Genomic DNA, 26,644 nt, shown 5'->3' on the forward strand with positions numbered 1-26,644 from the left:
TTGGCTCAAGAATACAAATCTGTGTGTGAAAGGAAATCATATTCACAAGGGTGCTCCTTTAACAACGAAATGGGCATTCTGGATGGATGAAAGTCCATCCCTCCAGAGTTTTCTCCATTGCAAACCAGACACTGGATAGGATACAGGTAGGCTAATGGCATGAAGTAACATTAATTCTTGGGTAAGTTTGGTGCCTTATTTTACATTTTAGGACTTCTTTCTATCAGAATGTCAAACAACAATGTAATTTTAGGAAGACTATGGACCTTTCTATTGTTCTGCAGCTTAGCACACTTGATAAATTTACTAAGAATTTGCTCAAGTTAAGAGGCTCTTGGCTCTTAGGACAGTTTAATGCATGGGGAGGCTGTTAAAAAGATGTTTTAGCCCAAGAATTCCTTCTGTGAAAGAGACTAGTCAACATAATCTTGGTTCCAAGGGAAAGAATGATTCTTGATTATTTCATCTCATTACACTATTTATACTGAAGAGGCCTTCAGAGAAAGTCATCTCAGCTTTAAAATCTGATCTTTGGGAATTGCAGTTTGAACTAAGCATACAAATTCTACTGTAGCAGTATTTTCATATCTGCCAGCCTGCCTAGGTCCAGGCCATTGTCCGTTGAACAGGAAATTGCATGTCAGTTTAGGTTTATGCATTCCTGTCAAGACTAGAGTAACTTCTACCATTTTAAAAACACAATCCTTAGGAATCAGAAGTTAGCTGACCTACCAACTAATTATAATAGGCTATGGCAGTTATATTGAGCAACATAAGCTTGTGCCAGAAGGGGAGAGGCAACAGGTAGTGAGAAAGAATACTTCTTAAGAAGCTCCAGTGTTTTCTTTCAAGCATACATATATACGGTGAGAAGCTGCAAGTTCTGTTACATGTTCCCACAAAATGTTCACCACGTGAAATTGTTTAAATGCTTTTCAACACTATCCATGTAGTAGTCACAACACAGAAAACAATCCTAGTGCTTCTCCAATTTAAACTTCCCAAATCATTCACTGGCTATGTGTACACTTGTGTATGGAATTATATCAATTTGCTTTTATATATGTTTTTATTCCTTAACTGAAAACTCTGGTTATGGAAAGATTAAAAGATGTAATACGTAAAGTAATTTTAGGGTTAAGGATTGGGAAATGCTCAGACTTATTTACAGTATAAGATTCTTTTCTCAAGCCAGTATTCTTCAATACACTTTTTATCAATTCAAAGCCACAGGTGCTAAGCTACAAACCTTAATATGGTTGTCAGCAATCATAACAGGGCTAACAAGACAAGCAAGGAGAACAAGCCATTTTGCATATCATATACCCAAACCTAGAGCTGTTGCCAAAGTGCTTCAAGACAAAACATTAGCATATGTCCATCAGAAATATCTTCAGCCACAGCCTATTTATGAATTAATAAAGATAATTTTTAATTGACCCCAAATACAAAAGGCTGGTAGATATGTAAATATGGAAAGAAGACAGACTCTATATTTCTTCCATTCTGGAACTGTTGTTCTCCTTACCCCAAGAGGCTTCCCAGCCTTTAAAGAAAGCAGCCTGAAAAAAAGAAAACCCGCCACTCATCCTGACACAAAATATTATAACATTAAGACTGATTTTCTGTACCATACACACCTGTGAAGGAAGGCCGGTCTGAATTGATTGGCTAAGGCACAGCTTGGTCTAAGTGCAGAAAATCATGGGAGAAGCAACCCAGCCACCAACAGCAAGGAAGCAGGAGAAAAAAGGCTGCAGAGACACAGCAGGAAGGGGATAAAAAAAAAAGAAGTGTAAATTTAAAAAGGGAAGGAAGCAAAGGGGTCAAGGAAAGAAGGATTTAAGATCAAACCAGTATTTATACATTTAAAAAAACAAACCCAAATTCAACTGTTTTCCCTGAAAGGGATTTAAAACAACTTTCAATGAATTAATTAAAAAAATATGGATCCATTAAGCAATAGTGGGGTAGTAGAAATGTGGCAGACTGGATCATGGAACTTGAGGCACAACGAATCCTTTCCTATTATGACAACAACTGTGGTGAGAGAAAAGCTCCACTAAAGAGAAAATGTGCACACCTGAGGTTGGCAGGAAAAAATACTTTAACTGCGCTTCAGTTCTGAACCTTTCCATTATCACACATCAATAAGTTTACAGTTACAGAGCAAGCAATCAGATAGGGCAGGGATCTTCAAAACGTGTGATTTGTTCAGTGATTTATATGCAGTCTCCTCCTAAGATTGAAGGTCTACTTTTTTATAAAGTAAAGATCAGATACAACAACAACAACAAAACTAATATTAAATTAACAAAATAAACCCCATATTTTAGATGGCCTATGAATTAAATATAGACTCCTTCCTGATAAAACTAATGTGCTTGTCCTCAATAATGCTGAGCATGCCAGCCATTAGTCAGAATCAAAGAGGTTCCTTCAGATATAGAGAAAAAGGAACCACTTATTGTTATGCCAATTTAAAGGGAATACATCACTTCCCCTTTTTAATTCTTTTTTAATTCTTAACCTTTAGTGCTTTTTTAAAAAAAACCCTTTTCTTTCCAGTGGTAGGAAAAAAATAACAATCTCCAAGGAAGGAAGAGGGGCGTGTTGGGTCTTGTGGATATACAGCCTTTCAAGGTTGCCTCCTTTTTGATCTATCCAACATTGAAGAAGCTACAGGTTTTTAGATGGCAGATCTAAAAACCCAGCCCCCTAAGATGCCATTCCAAGACAGGCAGAACTGTATCTTAAGTACAATATCCCAGCTTTTAAAAAACAAATTTTAATAAACTTAATATCACTATTATTCTTAATAAAAGCCTTTGCTTACAACATTTTCTCCAAAAGACTACTAGAATAAACGGAAAATATAGAACTGTTGCATGTATGTGACGTTACCAACTCAGTGGACTAAACTTACGTGATTATTCTATGGATAATGGAAGGCAGTATTTGCCAGAAATTGTCTCCCTCTAGCACTTATATCCCCCTTCAAGCCTGCCTTGTCCAAGCATGCTAAGTATTTTTTTTTTTCCTTTTAATTCAAATTCTCCCTCCCCCCCAAAATCAAAGCAGGAACAACATGTTTGGGCTAGTCTAGCCTCAATCCATTTTCCCACGGTGCTGGTGACACACCAGCCCCTACAACTGACTTAATACGTATGGCCATGGGCACAACAGTTCGAAAAAATGAGGTTTCTTTGAGGAACACACTCAAAAGATGATTTGAATGTAGCAGAACCTTGTGACTTTTCCTTGGAACAGGATTAATTCCTCAGAGGGCTTTCAGTCAGCAATCACAGCTGAGTTTATTGATACAGAAAACCAATATAAAATTAAAGAGACAGCTTCAGGGGCAAAACAGTCTATAACAGCAAAGTCTGTTATACATTATTGAAACTCATGTCTCCATCTGTTGGGTTATTTCTTCTTTTGCAGGCTTGCTTGGGATTATAGCAGAGTGTTAGATTTATGTCTCAGTGTTAGGAAATACTAGTATTAGAGGCATTTTTGTTCTATTAACTGAATTGAGGAAGCATACAACAACACATACACTACTATCAATTACTTAGTGGTAGCAACTAGCCAATGTGGTTTGCTTGAACACAGAATCTTCAAGAGTATGATCCACCCTTACTTTTTATGTAATTTTGCGTCCATCTGTTACATATGCAGATGTTACACTTCGCAGGCAAGTTTGATGCAAGTAATTTTGAAAGATTAGAATGCATGTTGCAATTCTGGACTATAACAGTTAACACACATCAGAGTCATATTTTTAGTCACATGTTAAAAGAACTTCATTTAACTTTTTTCACTTCAGTTCAGACACATTGGCACCAGAAGGACTTTGACCTCGAAGAGATTGTTAGTTTGCTTTAGACAATCTTGCTCTTTGCCATCTGATGACCTCCACCCTGTAATCTTCTCTCTGCCAAAAGCCAATGCAGAATTTCAATAAGGATGCACCTAGACTGGAATAGTCCAAGGAATGTTGTCTCTATACCCCAATACACACCCTTTCAAGAGTTATACAGCATGACGCCTCCTGGCCTTCATCATCAGCTTCAGGTCCACCATCAGGATTAAAGTGTGTAAGGCACACAGATGACATCATAAGCAAACAATGCTGTGTTGCAATCACAGAGTCATAATTCTTCCACCAGCCCAGGCACGTATTAGTTTACAAGCCAAAGAGTACAAGACAAAGCTATGAAACGTGTACATGTAGGACTGGAGTATCTGGATTCATTGTCCAAGGAATAGGCTAAACAGCAGTTTCCCCTTGCAGCATGAGAAGCTACGAGTAGTGTGAAGGGTGCGCAAGAATGCTCAGGCCATATGCTGCACTTGGTTTCCAAGTAGTATGCTAAGGGCTAACTTCAAGCAGTAAATGGAACCAATTTAAAGACCACTTGCTCCCAACAACTATGGGTGGCCTACACTTTAAAAGTAAGAAACAATAAAATAAATATACAGATACATGTGTGTCCAGAAGAAAAACCATACAAACAAAAAATCCTAAAGGGCTCAACCACCACTCTATTCCAAGGCCTGGGAGAATAGCCAGATTTTCAAAGACTTCCGGACCATCATCAGGATGGGAACTATGCAGATCCTGGGGCGGGGGGGGGTGCTATTTGAGAGGGCAGGCACTGTGACAGAGAAGGCACACTTCCTAGGCCCCAACAGAAGGCATTATTTAAATAAGGGGATCTGGAATGCACACATCCTACCCAATCTTATCCAATGGGGAGAAACTATTAAAGATAATTCCTCAAATAACCAAGCCCTACAACACAAAGAGCTTTATAGGTGGTAACTAGCACCTTGGAGCCAACTGGCAACTGGTGCAACTCGTGGAGCAGTGTTGTCACATGGGTATAGTGTGATATGCCCATTACTGACCACACCGCTGCATTCTGGACCTGTTGAAGCATCCAAGTTATCTTGAATGTAGAATGCATTGCAATAGTCTGTATTATTTAATGTATTTAATAATTTAGTCAGAAGAAGCTCTAGGGATTCTACTCAAGAAAGAAAGCACTTCAGGGACACAGGTTATGTATTCTTGTTCTAAAACCAAGCAGTAGATACACTCTGCGTACAAAATTCTCAGCTGATAAAGCAGCTGGAAAATGCAAGAGCCTGATCAGTTTTCTCAATGTAGTTAGATTGGATGAAACTTCAGACTCCCCTATACACTCTGTCATGTGAGCAGGATGCCAAGAGAATAACTGGCACCACAATTCTGTAGAGGTTTGGAAATGAAACACAGTGTGCAGAAGACTGATCTGTTGCAACTCACCTATTACCTACTATTCCAAAATAAAGTTTTAGTCAAGCCTCCCTTATGTAACAACATATGTTAAAAAAACAGAGAGGGAGAAAAGAAAGAAGGAAAGAAAGAAAAATGGGAGGGAGGGGAGACAGTATCTATTGACAGTATCACTTCAAGAAGACTTTCAGTCCCATCTGACTAATTGTGGGTGCTTATTTTGGGTTATGACATTGACTGATATTGTTCCAAGGAATATAGAAGCTTGGGTTCCTTGAAGAACGAACCTATCAGCTTTATGCCTCCCTCTATCCAACTCCTGATAATTTTTATATGAATTATCCCCAAAGTTTTACTTACATACATACACAATGCCAAGCATTGTTATATTGCATACCTCCTAAGAGCACAGAGGGCATCATATGTCACCATTTCACTAAATCTTAAAGTTAGCCTTCAGAAAAATGAGGTTTTGGAGATATTTTTGCATGCCTTCTTCAACAGCCTCAGGACAATAGTCTCCTTACTGTACTAACATCATCCAAGGAATTCATTGCTCAGAACTGAAAGGGAGGGTATCCCATATATTGTTCCCTGCTACCTATTCTCCACACTACAAAGAAATAATTCTTAATATTATCATTTAGCACCAATGCTTACAAACCATGTCCTTTAAAAGCTCCACTACCGGTCGATACAGATCAAGCTATTTGAAAATGGCAGATCAGGCTCAAGATAGGCTGGGATGGCTAACATTTAAAATAATCCCCATAGTTTTTTAGCCATACTTCTGTACAAAAGTACTCCAAAGGAAAACAATCTTTATTACTCAGTTTAAAAAGGAAATAAAGTTCTTCCTTACTTGCTACTTCCATAGAGATTTGCTTAATTAAAAAGACTCATATCCAGCTTACATTACCAAAAAGTAACACAATCTTTATGTTAGAGTTATCTTGCTGCATCAGCCCAGATTCTACATATTTCAGTATTACAGCAGTTAGGTAACAACTATAACTATAAAAATAACTATAGCTATAAACCATGGTTTGTTTAGTTTTGGTGTAAAAAGTTATGTGAACCCCACTATACTATTAGTGGCCATTAAGAGCAATAGTGTTTACACTCAACTATCCACATAAATGTGCAAATCCCACACCATATTTTTTGATTCCTTCTTGTATATTCATGACTTTTATCTACCTAATAATAGCACTGTTTGTAATGCTATAAACCCTAATGTACCTGGACCTAATTTCTAGACTACTGAAGTCAGAAGGCAACACATTTTCACTTTTGGGGGAAAAGGCTGAGAATAAGCAGATGTACCTTGAGAAATCTTAAAAATATAAAAGTTGAAATTGGCTGATCTAACAGCAACTGGAAGCTAATAACTCTGGTTGTAGTTTCAAAAGGACAAAACAAGTATGCTTTCAAGAGGTAGGTCTTCTCCCACAACGATCTACCACTTGTCATAAACATCTAAGCTAGGCATCCATCTGTCTATATATATGATGCCAGAAAAAGCAAGCATTCCCTGTAGGAAGAAGTTTCACATCAGATACAACATTAATAATTTAGAACAACCATACGTTATAACATCTTTTTATTGCAACTTGAAAGATTCAAAGGCTAATTTTTTCAAAGTTCATGATTCTTTCATGCATCTGCACTGATCATAAATTCAGTTTTCCAGTTTGTGTTTTGAATTCTACATTCTACTCAAATATTTTTTTAAAAGAGCCTGGTTCTGTAACATCTGAAGATCATATGAGATTTCAGCTGCTACCAAGGGTCATTGCAAGTATTATGCTAAACTATCACTTTCTAAGCATCTTTTCAGACTAACAGATGCCACTCCATACATCTGATGAAGTGAGCTATAGTTCACAAATGCTTATGCCCGTGGATTAAGTCTACCAGGAGATGTAAGATGCCATCTTCAAAACACTCCCTCCACAAAGGCAAATGAACAAAGTATATGTAAACCAAGGTGAGGACAGAGCAACAGCTTTAGTATTCCCTAGACCTCTTTCTTAAGTGGACTTGTGTCTCAATATTTTCTGAATTAGCTATCATGAAGCTTAGTCTCTTATTACACCTCATGTGATAAAAGACGGTGGCTACTGTTCAGCCACTTCTGACTCTTAATTACCAAATACATGATTTCATCAGGACCGTCTATCAGTCACTGTTTCTTTGAGCTCATGCTTGTGTCATCAGTATCTAGCTACCTTGACTCATCTTTTCCAATTGCCTTCAATTTTTCCAAATATCAGATTCTTCTCCAAGACACTTTCTTTACTGTACCTGCTCAAAATATTTACGCTTTAGCTTCATTACTAGACTTCCTTCAAACAGCCTGGTTTTACTTCACCTAGTACTGAATGATTTATTCTTACAGTACTTTCAACATTTTTCTCATGCACAACTGAAATGAATAATTTTTTCTTCATACAGCCTTTCTGATGTCCATCTTTCATAACCATATATATAATGAGAAAACCATGAACTTGACAGGACATATCTGTGTGGTCAGCACGATGTCTCTGCACTTTAACCTTTTTGTCCAGACATGTCACAGTATTTTTCCCAGGTAGCAGATGTCTCTATTTCATGGCTACTGTCACCACTCTTATGATTTTTTTAGTCTAGGAAAATCACCTGCATTCAATTCGTACCGCCTGTTGACAACAGCTTAATTTTTTTTTAATATTGAGCAGCAAACCAGCTTTTGCACTTTCTTCTGTTATCCATTAAGAGATTCCTAAAAGCTTCCTCACTTCCAACCATCAAAATCTGAGCTTGCTGATGTTTCTCCCTGCAATTTCTTCTAGTGATAAAGCATAAACGGCTGTTAATGCAGCCTCGTTATGGAGACTGATGTCAATATCTGGCAAGCAAGTGCAACCACCTGTGAGCTTTATATGGCAACTACCTTAAGCCTTCAAGGAGTGCTTTGGAATTGTATGTGCTTGCAGGAGAATTGGAAGAGATAATTTCTACAACATATAGGAATTACAACTACATTAGAGAAGTTATGCTAGAAATGAAAATTAAAATACCTTCCCTGTTTCCAATACAGTGATGAACAATCACTCAGATCCCTGGACTCTGCCAAACCAGGAAGCAAAACATTAACCAATATTTACTTACTCCAGCCCTAAGAATGAGGCTATTATATTATCAGTACCAGTTTCCAAGCACAGCCTAGACCAAAAAAGAGAACTTTTCCTCCTGTTTTCGGATCTCAGAAGGTGCTTTTCTCCAACTTTTCTTCACAGAAGCTGAAAATCACTTTTATACTCAAAACTGAGTGCCTATTTTGTGTAGTGGTTAAGGGGCTGGACTAGGAACTAGGAGACTGGGAGTTCTAGGTGATTTTCAGCCAGTCATTTTCTCTCAGCCCAACCCATGTCATGGGGTTGTTGTGAAGAAAATAAGAGAAGGGAGCATTATGTCTACCGTCTTGAGTTGTACAAAGTAAAAAGTGGGATCTAATTCAATAAATAAACTCTTTATTCATATTCTAATAATTCATACAACTATAAAAATAACACCCCAGAATTAATCTACAACTAACAGATTATCTTGTTTAGAAACTGAAGGAACTGAAGATATAAAACCATTTGTTTAAACCAGAGACATTTCAGCTTTCCTCTCAATGCTCAGTGTTCAACAACTGGAGAGAAGATAGAGCTTCAGGTGATTTAATTGCCAGGAATTTCTGATTAATAATAGCAGCAACTCCCCCCTCCCCCTAAATCGTATGAATGTACCTCTGTTTACAGGGGAAAGTTTGTCAGGAGATAGAAGGGACTGGACCTGAGACTTTCTGCACGCAAAGTAGATGGTCAGCCATTTAACTATGGTGGGGCTTTTTTCTGAAAACTTCACCTGCCAGGGGAAATATGACTGTGTAAACTCATTTCACAAGCTTTGCTGGTCACCTTAGCCATAATTTTCTCTTCATGTTTTCAATTATCCACCCCATAAGGCTTATCTGTATTTTTTTTTTCTTTCCATAAAAGAGTAGCCTTTATATGGTCACCTGCTTTTTATAGATATTTAAACTGGGAAGTCATTCACTGGGCTCATTGCCACATACTGAAATTGACTTTATAGGTCTGAGAGTTTTCCTTTTTTTCTGATGAGACACATCGTCCCGGAAGAGCCACTCCTGTTAGCCCTTCATACTTTACAGACTTATCTCAGGCTAACAACTTTCATCTTCCCCTGCTAGTATTCAACCCTTCCTTGGCCTTATAGCCCGCATCTTCTTGTCACTTCAGAGAATCAATGGGGCAGAAGTCCTTGTCAGATCATTAGTCCCATTTAATCGACTGCTAGTTATTTTCTACCATGTTTCTACTGAAGAATTACAAGCATGATTTGAGGACCATCTAGAAGAGCCAAGATTCAATATTACACTGTGGAGTGCCACCTCTGGGTGAATCATAACTTGGATGTGGTGGGTCTGTGTTGTATTCTTTGACCAGGCAGTTAAGGATTCCTAGAGGGATGGATGGCATCTCAAATCAGCAGTTTAGAAAGTCCAGACGGAGAAGATAACATATAAGTTATACATCACTTTGAGCCATACATAATATGGTTAATTTTAATTTAGTACATTGTGCAAACAACTATTTGTGGTTTAATAAACTATGATTCAGCAAAGCAATTATTTGTGGTTTAATAAACTATGATTCAACAGGTGTGAATCCAGCCATAGTTGGCACGCATGCAGTAATCATAATATCCTCTTAATTAACAGAAGTCAACGTAGCATGCCATGCAGAGTTCCCATCCACTTAGTTAATGTGCTTCATATTTCAGGATGCAGAATACACCTTTTTTGGTGTAGAATCTGTGTAAGTGTGTCTGTGTCTATTGTGTATTTTAGAGCTGCATAACTTGAGATACTGGTTACAAGTAATAGCAAATTCGGTTCAGTTTCATAAGCAGTCTACAGGCCAGAATGCATTTACACTCTTGTTTGTAACACAATATTCAACAAGAGAGGGTGAAAAGACTGAAGATTTGAATTTTCCAAGTGCTCAGCTGAACTTTTTCAAACCACCGCAGAGAGGAGGGTATGTGCTTGGGTTCCATTCACCTGTTTCTCATCCTGAGGTTTATTTCCAGGGACCCACACTGATTCCTGCCTTTACTAGATGGGAAGATGAGAAGGAGGGAAAAGGAATCCATGCGACAGCTTTGTTTGGTACTCTGTTCAGACTTTGAACACTGCCACTCCCTATACAAGCAAGCTCCTGTTCATGCAATAATGATAAGGAGACCACAGATCCTTGCAGGCAGCCATAGTCCCTTCCAACGACTTTTTAAAAAAAAAAAAAAACTTGGTAGACAGCCAGACTTCAGCAACAAACTTGGACTGCATGCAGGGCGTGTTCCCCACTGACTAGAACTGGCCCAAGGCAGAAAAGTAAAGCTTCGCCCTAACCTGTGTCACACACACAAGACTGGTTTAACTAGTTGATCTGATCTCTTCAAGAGACTCACTTGTCTCTCTATCCTACACACAGCTACCCTGCACCCTTAAGGGATGAAAATTGCATGCTGACCAGGAAGAACTCTTGCAGGTTGCTAGTGTCCTGGTTTATACCAATGAAAAGCTCACCTTCCCATATAAGGGGAAATTCAAGCACTTAGAAGAAGCTGATACAGAACCAGGATCTGTGAGGATGGGGAAAGAAAAGGCTAAAGTGGACAGAGATAGTTTGAGAGAATGAACTGGAGACATGAGATCAAAGAACAGGGAAGCGCAAAGATCAACGCAATCAAGATCTCAGTAAGTTTCAAGGACAGTTCAACACAATCCCATAATTACCTCTTTTTTTGTACAACTACTAGCAAAAAGCACTAAGGAAAGCTACTATTTCTGAGGTCAGTATGGATTCAAAGTTAAAATCTAAAGGCAGCTTTAACAGACACACCTCCCGAACTGTGAGTGGTGGCTAGCTAGCGGTAGCCCACGTCCTGCTGGAAATTCAGTTATCATTTAACTCAGAAAAATGTGCAGGGTCAGTGGCAAAACAGCTTTGGGGATGGTCAGAACAGCAGCACTCTCCCAAGGCGAGGCAAGGTCCACAGATGAGAAACCCAGCGAAAGAGGAGCCCCGCCCGGCCGCTCAGCCCCAGCCTTTCAGGAAGGGAGAAGCAGCAGTTGGGAGGGGGAGGGGGCTGTGGCGCATGCACGTACACACACACACACACACAACAGGAAAGGAAACCGAGCAGAGGGAAAGGATTGTTCCACTGGTATGCCAGTAATCTGGCTGCAGGGCAGCTGTCCTTCTGGGCAGTCAAAGGAGAGTTTGTGTGTGCGTGTTGGAGAGCTGCCCTGCTAGGAGACTTTAGTTCAGTTACGTAAGCCTGAAGACGGCCATCCTCTCTCATTCTTGGGGCCCAAATGCAGAAAAAGTGACGGGTAAGTGAGCAAAGTCACGATAATACTACAGACTCAGATGCCCAAGAGACCACCCCCCACCCCATATTCTATATACTGGTTTCCCTCACTTTGGGTGAGTTTGCTATTATGCAATTGATCATCTCTGTCCAAGAATCTGCTTTATGGGGAAAACAAAAAAATTACTATCATGCAACAGATGCCAGCATAGTCAATTTGCACCCAAGGTCTACAAACACACCAAGACTTCTTTCCATCAAAACTGCTTTAATATTTTCCTACCAAAACTCCTTTTCGCCCTCACTCATGCATTTACCATTGTGTTGTGTGGTTGTACTAGTTGCGCATCCTGTCTTCCACTTACTCCATACCTGCAATACTACCGCTGTTATTAAGGGATCAAAACTACCATCAATGTCTTACCCAACCCTCTTACCCAAAATGAAAAGGACTGCTTTAACCCTAGAAACACAGTTAGCCATGTTATATTGCGCCAAAGCTGATGAAGGATCCTCAGCCCCAGGACAAGTTTTTAACCTGGGCAAATCTACTGTGCACAACATAGCAAAGAACGCTAATAAAATTTGTAACGCCCTGATGCATTCTACCCCTCTCTCTGCCATGATAACCATGCACATTAGAAATCCAGGTATAGAAAAGATGAAGTGTTTTCACTGTACATATAACATGAGACAAAGAAGAAAACATGTTTGAGTAAGTAGTGCTTATGAATAAGGCTCTAAAAATTTATAAGCACATTTCTCAATGGACTTGGGTCACAACATTTGACACTGTACCTTGCAATTCCCTTTTTTCCCACTGTTTTAGTGTCTCACTTTATACAAATTTGCTTTACGCGAGATTTTTGAGAAGGATAAACAAAGGAAGCTTGTATACCCAACAGATAACTGCGGAATACTACTTTCAAAACGGGGTAATATGGTCTGAGTAAACTTGAACTTAGTAAAGAGGGACAGAAAGACATCCATCTTGAAAGGTAGTTAATTTGCTTAAGCCATTAAACAAAAAAAAATGAAAAAACAAAAGGTTGCCTTTGAGGAGCATGGATATTGCAAGAAAAATGTAATGACAAGAGAACATCTGACATCAAACATCTCCCTCTCTTAATCTTCCATCTGAAGACAGCAGTATCTTAGTAGTATGTTGAAACACCAGCTTTGAAAAATGCCCACTAAGAGTACACAATCAGGCACTATACTTGTCATCAAGACAATTATGTTTGACTGGGGACAGAATTCCTATAACTCAGGGATAAACAGTTGGGAGCTCAAGGGGCACCAATGCACTGGAAGACACTTCCCCTGGGCACTGCAGGATGCACACCCACCTGATTTTTTTAAAAAAAGATTTAATTAAGAAAATATTTAACGGAAAGCTATGCTGCAAAGCAAGATGCCAGCTCTAGCATGATCTTTATTAATGTAAACGTCTCTAAGCACCGTGTTAGCAGTCTTGGAGAATAAAAATAGCACATTCCTTGGAAAGGTCTTCCTTGGAAATATGCCCACCTGCCAAGAAAAATACAAAGGTAACCGGGGGGGGGGGGAGAAGAGTAGTAAAGAGCATCCTCACTAATTTGTTTTCTGATCAATGGACTATCGTGCTATTGCCATACCTACCATAACTGTCATTTGTGGAACCATCCATACAACATGTCCGTGAGAAAGACCCATATATAATCGGGAGTCTTTGACCACCATTTAGGTTGTACTCTTGTTAGTATCTGTAGGTTCAATAGAAGGATGCTCTACGAAACATGCATACATATACCACTAGCAATTAAATATCCTACATATTCTGCAGAGCACCAGGAGCTCTCCAAGTTCAGTTTGTATATATGCAACTCCAGGAAAAAATACACTGCACATTACACAAGTTCTCAGCTTTAGTGCCCTCAGGAGAGATCAGGATCTCTACATGGAACATGGGGGGAAGGCACCTGGATTCAGGGACCTGCACAATTTGGAAATCCTTTCAGAACACAAAGGTCACTCTCTTCCCTGGCAATCTGCAGCTGAAGTCAGGGGACAAAGAGATTGCACAGGCACATATATAGACGTCTCCCTTCTCTCTCCCCCTCTTGCCTTCCCATTTCCTGTCACAGTAGCACCAGATCTCAAGCTCAGAAACAAACAAACACACAGAGTACTGGATTCTGGGAAATGGGCCAGAGCATTCCAGGGCAGCCTGGCCACCAATCAGCAGCAAGAGCTCCCACTTTATCCTGCACAACTTCTTATCTTATTAGAGGAAAAACAACCCTTATAACCCCACCGACAACCAGGGCTTGAAGGGGAGGTTTGTGTCAAGGATGTGGGATGGGGAGGGAACTGGAGCAGAAAAGGGAAAGGAGAAGTTGTTTTGTAGCCATTTTGCTACACAAACATTGCAACAGGAATTCTGTGCTAGATGAACAAAGAATGATAAAAACCCATCGGCAGTATACATTCTCACCTGATAAACCATCTAACACTTTTTGAAGTTTGCATGGAAGCTTCTGACAGGCATCAATACATTCCCTTATCATACAAAGATACTGCACTCATTTCAGCCTGCTTCTCTCCATTCTCCTTCCTCAAAAGGGGTTAGTATCTTTCCATCATAGCCTTACTGCAAATACAAATGTGGCATTCTTTATAATAGGCTCTGCCAATCAGCAACACAGATCCCAAGTCCTTTGCAGCTCTCATCAGGAGAGTCACAGCCTGCCCTGGATACCATTCACCAGAAGCAGCCACTAGAGATCCATTCTATGGCCAACACCCAGCTGACTTTTATTCAGTATATTGTTTTGCAAGGCTGTGCAACACTTCAGAAAAAATTAAGAAAAGGTGCTTCAGAGAGCCAATGTAACACCTGCCAGAAGCTCCTTAAAGCAGCTGCATCTTTTCTCAGGGGTGTGCAACAGCTCTCTGCAGCTGCCACACGAACCCAGGAAAAATGGGGCTACTTTAAAGAGTTGCTTTCAAGTGCTTTGTTCATATTCTGAAGCACCTTTTGGGAACTGAATCCAAAACTCTGCAGAGCCCTATTCTGCTCTTGTTGGGGATACATGTAGAAGAAAAGACTACCAGCACATCACTCTGTTTTGTCTAGTTTAAAGGTATGAGGCGATAGGAATTAGATCTACAATAAAGATTTCTGATTCCTAATTACTTAAAATATCAGTAAGACAATGATTTACCATTTTCTAAATACACCTAAGTGACAAAACACTAAGAGAAAAGGAGCAAATTCTGTGATTTGCATTTGTTACAAGTACTAGGACGAGTCACAGTTCAGACCCTCCACACAAGAGTTTAGAAAAATACTGAACTCTTAACTGTCCTGCACCAGGTATTTGGTGATTCTCTAGTTCAAGTACAGCCAAACAGATTTTGAGAACCTGAAGTCTGCCAGGTAAAAAAACAAATTTCTCCCCTTCGACTCTGAGCTTCGCTTCACCTTAGTCATATCTAGTGTAACTCAGACTCAAGGCATAAAACATCTGATTATACAAAGAAATCACCCACGAAGCCAGAATCAACTCAGAACCTCTGAAGTCTAGCAATCCATAATTTCTCTTGGTTTCCCAATTACCTGAACCATGAACCTCTGAAAATAAAATATTTATTTACTGAGTGTATATGGTTGCCCACCCAACCAGCAACTCTGGGCAGCTGACACATCTGGATAACAGCAGATAAACTATTTAAAATATGTATACATTGGACTTTAAAACAAATATTGTTATCCAGGATAGTTACTATGTTCAAACTTTGTTCTGAAAGTACACTTTTACTTACAGTCACAAGACTAGGTTTCCTCTCACTTGACTTATAGTCTTTAAAAAGATTGTTAATCGATGCTTAAAACATATGAGCCGAATGTAACTGGAGCAAAATATTTTGCTGAAATGGCAAAATATGTATGGCTGTCCTCTAGGAAATTAAAGTACAGTGGTACCTTGGTTCACGAACTTAATTTGTTCCGCAACTCTGGTTGCGAACTGAATCGGTCGTGAACCGAATCAAATTTTCCCATAAGGTTCAATGTAAATACGGTTAATCCGTTCTGACCCCTCCGAATTTGGTCGCCAACCGATTTTTGATCACGTCCCGAATCAAATTTCCCCATAAGGTTCAATGTAATTATGGTTAATCTGTTCTGAATCATATGTTTTTTTTTAAACCGCAAAAATATGAAACAAAATACAGTACGAAGAGAGAGAAAGCTAACCTTGCTCGACGCGACTTCTGGTGTGGAGGACAGAAAGGCGGGCGGGGAGGCGGTTACTGCTTGGAGGGAGAGTCCCCCTCCCTACAGGAAGCCGCGACCACGTGCCACGGGAGGGAAAATGGCCGTGGATCCTGTTCGTAACCCGATCCGGCGTTCGCGAACGGAGGCAAAATTTTGCGAACGGAGCTGTTCATGAACCGAATTGTTCGTGAACAGAAGCGTTCGTGAACCAAGGTACCACTGTACTTCCAACTTCATATACATAGTATCAATTCACTGTTGTAGCCACCAACATTCCCCACTTTTTAACCAACAGTCATTCTTTTGTACTTTTGTATTATGTGCCATCAAGTCACTGTTGACTCTTAGCAATAACAAAGATATATCTTTCTGCATTACAACCTGTGTTAAACACAAAAAACTGGCATTATCAGTATTTTTAATTCCTGGACATATTTTCAGGTTAGCATTCAAATATAAAACCAGGCAATGTCTGCTGCTTATTGGGGGGGGGGGGGTATTTCATATCTCCTAGCTCTTAATAATCAGATAATTTGAGTAACCTATTATGTACCTGCCATGGCCCCCCACAATTGCAGAATCTTATTCCTTTTATATTCTGAGATTCTCAGAATCTCAAAAAGCTAGAAGTTTTCTAGATCTTACTATCAGGTTGCAAACTGACAATATTGCTTGTAAAAGCTCAGCTACCAGAAAAGGAGAGATAGGAAGGGGAATCTTCCAATGTAACCAGGCTACTGTTTTACTGCTCTTCAAAAATCCTTCCAAAATAACTTCACAGCTACTTGTCTCTTCTCTGAGAACCTCAATCTTGCAAAATTACAGTGTTAAAACTTTAGACAGAGCCCTCCCCAAAAGCAGAATATTGCCTTCTAAACACAATCTCAATATTATATCCATAACAGTGTACAAAATACATTTTGTGTTAATAAGAACTTTCTTTAAAAACATAGATAACAATAATTCTTTATATATTTAAACACAAGCTAAAAAGCATATTAGTTATGATTTGAAATTTCATAAAGCAAAGTTGCTGCCTAGAATTGTCTTATTCTTATCCCAAGGGGTACTGCGTGAACCAGAGACACACCTTTATGTCTTCTCCAATTATTTGGCCATCTTGCCCAATATTTTTACTTTACCTGTCAGGAGACAGTGTTTTATCTGCTGGAGCTATGCAATCCTTTTAACTGAGCTGGAAAGGCTCAAGATTGAATCTGATACCTTCTGCAGTCAAACGAACAGCTCTACCACTGAGCTACAGCCCTTTTACCCCACTTGGTCAGAGACAGGACAAACATCTGTCATGAAAGAGTTGTGCTTCTCCAGTAAATCAGAATAGGATGGAATTCTATCCTCCACTCTTCATACTCCTATGGAATCCAAAGTCTCCATGTCATTACTGTATGGTCCAGACCATTTCCTCCTCCTCCTCCTCCGTGTATACAAGATCAAAGAAGAGCACAAACTCTACAAACAACTTGGCATGTTCTTCCGGCAAACAGGAATAGTATGACACAGTCTGGAACAACAAGTGCTACAAGTCTATTGTGTGGGGTTTACTAAAAGACTTGCACTAGAACAAGATCAAGCATTGCCTGACGCTGAGCTGCTGTGGGCGAGGTTCCAGGCTACTTCCTCCTCAGGCACTCAGAACTTTAAAGTAGCTAGAATTCAGTTCATCAGCAAGACTTCACATAGCATTCAGCCCCATCTGATTCTTCTTGTGTGTGTTTGCAAAGGGAAGCAGCAGCATGAAAAAAACACACAATGATATGTTCAAAGCACCTGACTGGCCACATATGGTATTACAAATGGAGGTATTCATTTCTCACAACAGCTTTTTTTCTGGAGTAGGTAAAAGATAATTATTTCTAATATTTAAGGTAAAAGTTGTTCTAGTCCACGCCTCACTAACTAGAGTTCTTTAACTCCTCAACAAAGTTTAAATCAAAAGAGAATTTATTCCCAAGTGTTTATAATAAACTGCCCAGGAAATGCCTCCCAATTTTACTCTTGAGAAGTCCAATTTTAAAAAATCCAGCTACTGTGAGTTAAATCAAAGTCAAGATCTAGGCACACTTTACAGGTTCCTTACTGCCTAGCAGATGAAATAATTTAAATTGCAATTCACCAAGCAAAAATAACCTAATAAACATTATGAAATTAAATGTTAGGATGTTTTAGGAAGGTACTCAATACAGTAAAGGTGGAACTGAGGTATTCCTTCCACAGACACAATGCTTTCTACAACAGTAAGACAACCTCCCTGTTTGCAGGAAATATGAAAGTAATGCATTAAATACTTAGAAATATCTATGTGCTACCTCCATATGCCATGCTTTGTTTCAAGCTGTTTCATGCGGCGTATGCTATAAGATTCCTCTCAAACTAGTTTAACAAAGCAAAAGAAAACTGGATAGGGACAATATCCAATGGTCAAGAAAATGTCAACCAGTGGCAATAACATTTATTAGCTACTATGAAGTTCACTGTGCTGATGCAATGACAGACCACGCAAGTTCTCTTCTCCATTTTTCTTATCCAGGAAGCACATTTCAGAATCCAAACATCCCTACCTGCTTAAAAGCCACACCCAAGTAACAACCCAGCTTTTAAAAAAGAGTTTTACAAAGCGCTACACAATGCAAGATGAGATGCAGCTGCAACTTTACAACTCAGCAGCTTAAAGTAAATGGTTTCATAGAATCTCTCTCATTCAGCTGGGAGAAAGAAATATTATAATCCAAACAGCTTTTTAAATTCTTTGTTGTTCATGCAGAAAGGAAGGAAGCAAGCATTTCCTGGTCAGACAGGAAATGATATTGTGTTTAGAAACTTGCAGGAAAGAGAAGACAAATTTCCTACTGGATGCTAGATTTTGGTTTGCCTGGACAGAAAAAGGATGTAGGATGAAGTCAAGGAATATAATCCATTCTTCTTTTTTTCAGATTGTATCTTTCAACAATTCCACCCTCTGTCCAACTCCCACAAACCTCACTCACAGGCTTGGGCTTCTATTTTCCAACGTTCCCTCCTGCACACCTCCTTTCACTGAAACATAAGAATGTGGTCATCCCCAGAACATAGGCATACCTCAGTCCCCACCGCCCCCACCCCCCAAAAATGCAAGACACAGCCACATTTTATTAGGGCACTATATATACAATCATGTAATCTAACACAGAAGTGGACAATCTTAGCTTTGGGGTGCAAGCAGTCCCAGAATTCTCCTTCTGTAGCTCTCTGACTACATTTATGGAAAACAGAGCACCCAGATTCCCACTATTTTGAGGAGGGGGACAGAATAAAACTGCAATTTAAGCCCTAAAAAGCAAATCACAGTTAAGCAGTCAAGACACCCTCCCTCCCCCCATGTAGGACCTTCTCCAACCTGACACTCTTCAGCTACAACCTGGATTTGGAAAGTATAGTCCCAATACATCTGAAGGGAAACCAAGTTGAAGAAGGGTAACCCTTGCCTACCATACATTCTCAACTATTAAACATTTGTGGAATACTGACCTCCTCCTTCCTCCACCAGCTCTGGTTGTAAAATAAAATGTGAAACCTAAAATTGCTGCCTTATAATACGTCATTATGACAAATCAGCCATCCTATATTCAGAGTTAAAAGAGCTGTAAATTAGTCAGAAAACATTTTCTCACAGACTTATTGCTCAATTCTGACAGAACTGGGATGACATGTGTCAGTGACGGAAATGACCCCTCAAGGAGGACGTAATTAGGCAATAACTTGTAGAAGTGAAAAAGGGGACAATCAAATGAACAGAAAGTATATCCAAATAACTCCTTTTCAGTCTCCACTGAGGGAGTGGCTTTAGCGAGACATTTAAGCCAAAAAGAAGCAAGTATTGCAGGCTTTTCCCTTACCAAGACAAAACCAGCCTGCTTGATTCATAAACAAGGCTGTGGCAGCAACAGTACATGCAATAACACGTTCAGAAGTATGCGTGTGCTATTCCAAAAAGAAGGGAAAGGCATGTGTGCTATCACAGAGAGGACTGTGCTGGACAATGAGACAAGTTTGATTTGAGTTATTTTAACCAGGGCAGGGAGCAGAAGTTTGGGGAGCAAAAAGAAATCCATGTTCAGCATTCACTGAAGTAATGACAGGTCTAGTCTCCAATCTTATTCATCCACTCCATTTTTTTCAGACAATTGGAAGGGCAGAGGGAAAGAGAAAGAGATCAGGTTCAGTTTATCTCATTGACATTGACCAAAAAAATGTGCATGTAAAAGAGACATTCGCCCCAGCCCTGCCCTATTAGTTTGTGTCTTTTTCTTGGCAGAAAACAGTTGATTTTCTCAGAAATGCATACCATTGTTTTTTCTGACACTCTTGCCCCTAGGCTGTCCCACATCTTTTCCCTACCTGAAAAGCAGTTTCTGCTGTCAATCCCAAGCCCTATTAGCATTTCTGTAAGATGCTAATAGGTTTTAGAGATTGGTTTAACTCAGGCATTACAGTTTTACATGCAGATCAACTTTCAATCTATAAGGGTGAAATAACTTTCAGCCAGTTAATCACACAGATCTAACCTTCAGCCATTCACACAGGATATTTAATAAAAGAGCAGAAATATGTTATGTGGATTAATTTTTTGCTTGAAGAGATTGCAAGAACTGTATCAAACAGAACTATTTGGCAAGCCTCATTTCACATTTGGCTTTGAAGACTGTGGGTGCTGGCAGTAACTCTCAGTTGAAGAGCCGCAAAAGGGTGTGTTCACAGGACTTGCTCTTATATAGCCACAAAAGCAGGGGTGGCTGCTGAGAAAAGCCTTTTTCCAATGGCAAAGAATACCACTGGCAGTTCTTCATTCAATTATGACAAAGTCAGTTTGGGCAAGCCAGCTTTCACAACTCTAACTATACTTTTCTTATATTTGTCCAGAAACCATCCGTAAAGCATGGAAATGCCCAGCAGATGGTCTGCACTAAAACCCCCATAATCCTCACCTAGTGCCTATACAGGTGGGTGAACATGGCAGTTGTAGCTCAAAACGTCTGGAAAGTACCAGCTTGCTTATCTGTTTGAGAGGTGACACGAAGGAGAATTCTCCCTAGAATTATTCTATTCATCTTTGCTTCCCAGATATCCCTTCCTGAATGTCCAACAACTAGAGAAATGAAAGCAAAGGTACATTGATTAGTACATGCTGGAAATGCTACATTAAACAGAAGCACTTCCATCCCCATTTCTAAACTTTCCAAAATCCAAGTTAACTACTGATTAGCTATTGATTAATTTGAAGATTGTCTTCTTTCTCCAAAGCACAGTTCAGGAACTGTGAATTCAGAATTGGGTGAATGCATGCATGTTCTATTTTCCACCACTCAGAAGAATCTTAATTTTCTGTATCAGTTCTGACTTCTCCTGTCTACTTTCTCTTTCTTCAGTTCTTGTGGTTGCATAAAGACCACAAAATAGGAACCCATACTACAGAGAAAAGCCGCCATAGTTTATATTTCCTTACAAAGTCAACCCTAGTCCATGCTTCAATGACTCAGATGACAGTGATTAGTAAGTCTATCCCCTCCCTGTCTGTACACTGTACTCAGAATAGATCAGAAGTCCCTTGATTGACCAATATCTCAGCAGGTCCTGTATTACATTTCAAGAATGAATGTGTTAAATAAGTCATCAGTGGTAATGTTGTCACGCCTAACAGTGATAACCCCAATAACCCCAGTGACATTAAGGGACATTCTGCTCCAGATCTTCAGTTTTAGCAGATTCATTTCTAAACAGAAATAATTTAAGCTGCCATTTTGAAAAAGCTACCCAGAGTTCCATTTCTTACAATACCATAACTGTTAACTATGTTTATCAGATAAAACACCTGCAAAAACCTGGCCTCCGCTGTTTCCATCTCTTTTACCTAAGGTAGCTTCTAGCAGAACATGGTCTCCCAACTCTTTCAGCCAACTTGTGTTAAATTCACCTTCTCCAGCCTGGCACCCTCCAGACACATCAACTCTCATTGTTCTCAGAAGTATAGCCAACAATTTCAGTTACTGCAGCTTGTGTAATTAAGTTAGCTATGAGTACATTAAGCCTTACTGATTTCACTCAGTCTATTTTACATATGACTAAGCCTGGATTGAACCCACTGTTTTGAGCTATGTGGAAGCCACTACATCAACTTATAAAATTTTATAATATAACTAGAAGCAGTCTAGTTTACTGAGTTCACATTATAGAACCATAAGCTATTCACTATTTGTCAGTCCAAGCCAGTGGGTTGCTCCTGCTACCAATAATGTTGTAATTTATTAAACATATCTGACCTTCCAGTAATTGATATCAGCACCTGTCCTGATGACACTATTTTAATTCATGTGAGAAAAGAAGTGGTTTAACCTAGAGTAGTGTTTCCCAACCTCAGCAACTTTAAGATGAGTGGACTTCAACTCCCAGAATTCCCTAGCCACCATGGCTGGCTGGGGAATTCTGGGAGTTGAAGTCCACTCAACCTAAAGTTGCTGAGGTTGGGAAACACTAACCTAGAGAGTTAAAAAACACAATGCTTTCTAACTGAAAATAAAACTAGCCAAATTTTACAGGATGTGCTTCTAACCCTGACTCCCAGAGGATCCATATGCACTAACAAGAGGTGGGTTTACTCCCCAGCTTCACATACATGGGTGATAAATACACAGAAGACTTTTTATCTCACTGACCTTCCAGCCCAAACTTACTGACCACTAAGCACACCACACAGCTTCTGTGTGGCTGAGTTTTTTTTTCTCCATGTGCAATTTGGTGCAGATAAAAAGAATAAGCAAACTACAATTCTCCAGTTTGTCATCATCTTTGTCAAACTTGGCTCAATATTTTTAAAATATACAGAACAGCAGCTTCTCTACCATTAACTTACTGCTGCCCTTCAAGAAGCTGTGACTCTATTTAAAATGGAGGTAAACTGCCCCACCCCAAAGCGTAAGCCAGCAATTCAACATTCAAATAATCAGCTGAACTTTGCTTCCTGAAAAGCTCTCATACGTTTTAAATATTCACATGTACTTAATTGCTACTTTCCTTAATACTGCAGTTTTGAGCTCCCATCACATCACAAGGTTTACCAGAAATATGAGCCCAGTTAGGCATGAAAAAAGAGGCACCTTACTAATGATTTCTTGCACATTCCCTGTTTAGATAAAATAAAGCTTTAATTCCTCTCTCAGAAATGGTTTCCTTCTGGCACAAAAATACCATCACCAGAAATATAGGAGTTTGTTTAGAATCAGTCTTCTTTACCATAGGAAAACCTGTACTTAGCTCAAGCGCTTCGTTTTCCAGAGTTTGAAATTTTGGACCAAAGTATCAGAGGTTTCTCACCACTGCTCACCTCTCCAGCAAATGTAGTCTAAGTGGCATAACTATATAATAAAAGGAGAGAACAAATAGGTACTTGGCACTGTTGGCTTGAACCCTAAACCACTTGCCCCCATATCATTATAATGTTTAGCTATAGATCTCAAGGGAAGCAGAGGGAAAGTGCCTACGTACTAGCCAATCTGATGCTTCCTTTGTGTTTGGGGAGAAGAACATTATTTTCTTTTACATCCATGTATTTACACTGGGAGAAAACCAGGATTTTCAGCATTTCAGATAAATTATTATCCTGTTTTGCAACTACTAAACCCACAAGCCACTGTGTTGGTTTAAACCCAAAGGAAGAAAGCTCCTCCCGTTTTTTGAAGTGCCTTTGTGTTCTGCCTTCTCAGAGAAAAAGCTCTTTCTTAGGGATTTGGTGGCTAAGCAAGGTTTCTAGTGTAATTCCACCCAATTATCAGGACCTGGAGAGGAACAGCAAAATGGCAAGAAAGCAATAGCAAGAACAGCCAATACAGGAAAGCCACCTCTTCTTCAATGGCCCAAATTTAATTCTGTCCTCTTTTCAGTATGCTATCCATGTAAGGTACAGCACGCTATCAAAATATTTCACACTATTGTCAACTTCTTTGTTTAGTAACCAGATTTCCACCAGGCCCCAATCCAGCTTTCTTTAGCAGCTTTGAATAGAAAGTCCCACAGCAGAAATCACAAGCATATCCAGTGAAAATGATAGCCACACCCTGTGAAGCTACATGACAATTAGCAGTCACCAAAACCTGGTCTTTGCCCTGAGGAATTCACATTTCAAAAATGAGACTCAGGGAGAGGGACAAGACAAAAGTAAGTTGAGAGGGCATAGGCAGAGAAGGGCAAGGTGGGATGAGTAGGAGGAAATGCAGTTAAATGACATAACTTCAACAATTCAGGGAGCTCAGATTCTTCATGTCTTGGTGCTTCCAACTGTAGGAGACCCACCTGCACAGAATTCAAGACCACTAGCCGAAAAAGACCACTGCACTACAACGCAGCATTGGTTATTTTCCAAAGCATCCGTGCTTTCAAAGAAAATCTTTGTCTAAGTTCATTGAAGTAAAATGGGCGTTTAAGAACTCCCCTCAGGAGTTTACACATTTGCAAGATTCACCAATTAAGTAGGAAAACTTCTCCAGAGTTTTTAACGGAAGCGCAACACTTTAAAACCTCCCAGTAGTGTTGCTTTAAGACGACAACCCGACGGAGATCTTTACAGCCCACTGTTACCTCCCAGCGCCTGATGGTAGGCCCACTCCCCTCCCACCCCCGCCCTTTAAAGAGGAATTTATCATTCTCCCACCCAAGAGGAAAGTTTTGCTGGTTCGATGTCGAGTCTACTTTGAAATAGGAAAGCATCCCCGAAAGCAGAGGAGGAGGCCCCCACCCCAAGGCACCTGGGAGAAGCGAAACGAGAGCCACCCCGCACTGCGCCCTTCGCAGCAGGACGGCGCCTCCGATGCGCGCTCTTCCCTCGCGCCTCTTCCCTCCGCTCCCTTCTCTGTCGAGCAGTTCTCCGAGGACCCAAGTCGATCCGCTTCCCAGGAACTCCTTCGCGTCCCCTCCCTCGGTCGCCCCCGGAAAGGGAGGGGGAGGGGTCACCCGGGAGGGCAGCTAAGAGAGCAGACCCCTGAGTAGGGGATCTTCCGTGCCCAATCAAAAGTCAGGCGAGAGAGGGGCAGGCAGGCAGTCGGACGCAATTATTACAAAATCGCCTTACCTTGGGCTTTTGTCCCCCTCGCGCTTCTCTCCGGGAATCGGACGGTCCCTTTCGCGGCTGCTTCAGGAAGCAAGTTTGCTTCACTCCCTTGAAGGTTTAAAAAAGAATCGGGACGAGGGGGAAAGAGGGCGACGGAGAGGAAAAAAAGCACTTTTTCTTTTGGAGAGTGCCACGGTCCCAACTGTTCCGCTACGTCTTTCCTAATCATTCGGGTTGACAACTTCGCATAGTCTACTGGACTAGGCGCCTTTTTGTCCTTCTGCAAATGCAAAGGAGGAGGAGGAGAAGAAGAAGAAAAAAGATAAGCGTGCGGTTTCCTAACAAAGCGCTAAAGAATGTAAGGATAAAATCTCTGTCAACGAGAGCTTTAAAATCTCACGGACAAAAGACGGAGGAAAGCAGAATAACGACGTCGTGATGCTTCTCTCCTCCTCCTCCTCTCCTCCTCCCTCCTCCTCCCCTCTCTCTTTTTCCTGCGGGATCTTTCGCTGCTCCCCCCACCCACCCCCCTTGCTCAGCTCCAACACCTAAAATGGAAGTTGCACCCAGCCAAAGGCAGAGCGGGCGGGCGGTGACACACTGCGCGTCCTGCCCAGCCCCGCTTTCCCTAAGTGATGTCAGCTCCTGCACAGCTCCAATGGGAGGCAGGCATCAATCAGGGAACCTAGGCTATCCAATAGGAAACTTCATTGTAGATTTTTTTTTGAGTTAAAAAAAAAAGGACAGACAAAAAGAAAATAGGAAAAAAACATGACAGGAGAAATGTGCAAAGAACTTCTAAAACCATAAAGAGAAGAAAGCTTCCACTGAAAAGATAGAAGCATGATCTTGTATTCCAGCAAGCTGAAGATTCTTCTCAAAAAGGAAAAATTCCATCGGGAAGAGTCAGGGGCCAACGTGTTTCACTTATTTCTATTTCCTGTCTTCTCTTAGCCAGATTTTAGATACTTGTATTATCACTTTTACCGTTCAACCCCGTTAATGATCACTCTGCGATGAACCCCGCGAAAATTCAGCGAGACTTCTCCCATAAGAAGCATCCGGAGAATTACAGCTGACTTGCGCAATCCTAAAGAGTTAGTCAGAAACCAGTCCATTGTACGGGTGCCACTGGCTCTATTGTTCCTCTTCCTCTGCGTACAAACGCCCCGTCTCACCCGGAGAAGAGAAGCGTGTAACAAAAACATGCGGTTTCAGAACTCTAGTATATTAGGGTGCCCCTAAGTGAAAGAAGAACAGGTTACTTTGTAGTCAAATTTGGAAGAGGGGAATTGGGAGCATTGTGATCACCAAGTGAAAGACTTCATTTTGCATGTAATTAAATCTGTAGTGACTTAATTGGCTAGTGACTAAGGATTTTTTCTTTCCTACCTCACACCCTTTTTCAGAGTAGAGACAATTTGTTTTCTTCGTCTCTTTGATTAGGCTGTGCTCTTACTCAATATTTAATTTGTATTTGTGATAGTGGGTCAGGGTTGCAGGGCAGTCCTATCTCAGGTGCATGGAGCTTGATTCCATGTTTGAAGATCTCTCTATATTTAAGTTCTTTTTTTTTTTG

At 40.3% G+C, this 26,644-nt stretch overlaps 1 protein-coding gene across 9 annotated transcripts in view; it reads right to left on the minus strand.

Moving 5' to 3' along the window:
* The window catches only part of CTNND1 (catenin delta 1), a 64,988-nt gene extending 39,411 nt beyond the window's left edge, over window positions 1–25,577 (minus strand). For 5 of the 9 annotated variants that reach the window (XM_088146257.1, XM_088146259.1, XM_088146258.1 and 2 more), the window contains exons 1-2: window positions 25,087–25,543; window positions 1,641–1,754 (exon numbers count right to left, since the gene is read on the minus strand). The gene's annotated coding sequence lies outside the window, so the exon portion shown is untranslated. Of the gene's footprint in view, window positions 1–1,640; window positions 1,755–24,763; window positions 24,930–25,086 lie in introns of those variants that run through there. The other 4 variants (XM_088146253.1, XM_088146254.1, XM_088146255.1 and 1 more) reach the window with 4 other exon arrangements.
* Between the last annotated feature and the right edge of the window lie 1,067 nt (window positions 25,578–26,644).

Source organism: Python bivittatus, unplaced genomic scaffold (genome assembly GCF_059951505.1).
Source record: "Python bivittatus isolate LINGU-HERP-01145 unplaced genomic scaffold, Pbiv_v1 ctg000480_np1212, whole genome shotgun sequence".
NCBI lineage: Eukaryota > Metazoa > Chordata > Lepidosauria > Squamata > Pythonidae > Python > Python bivittatus.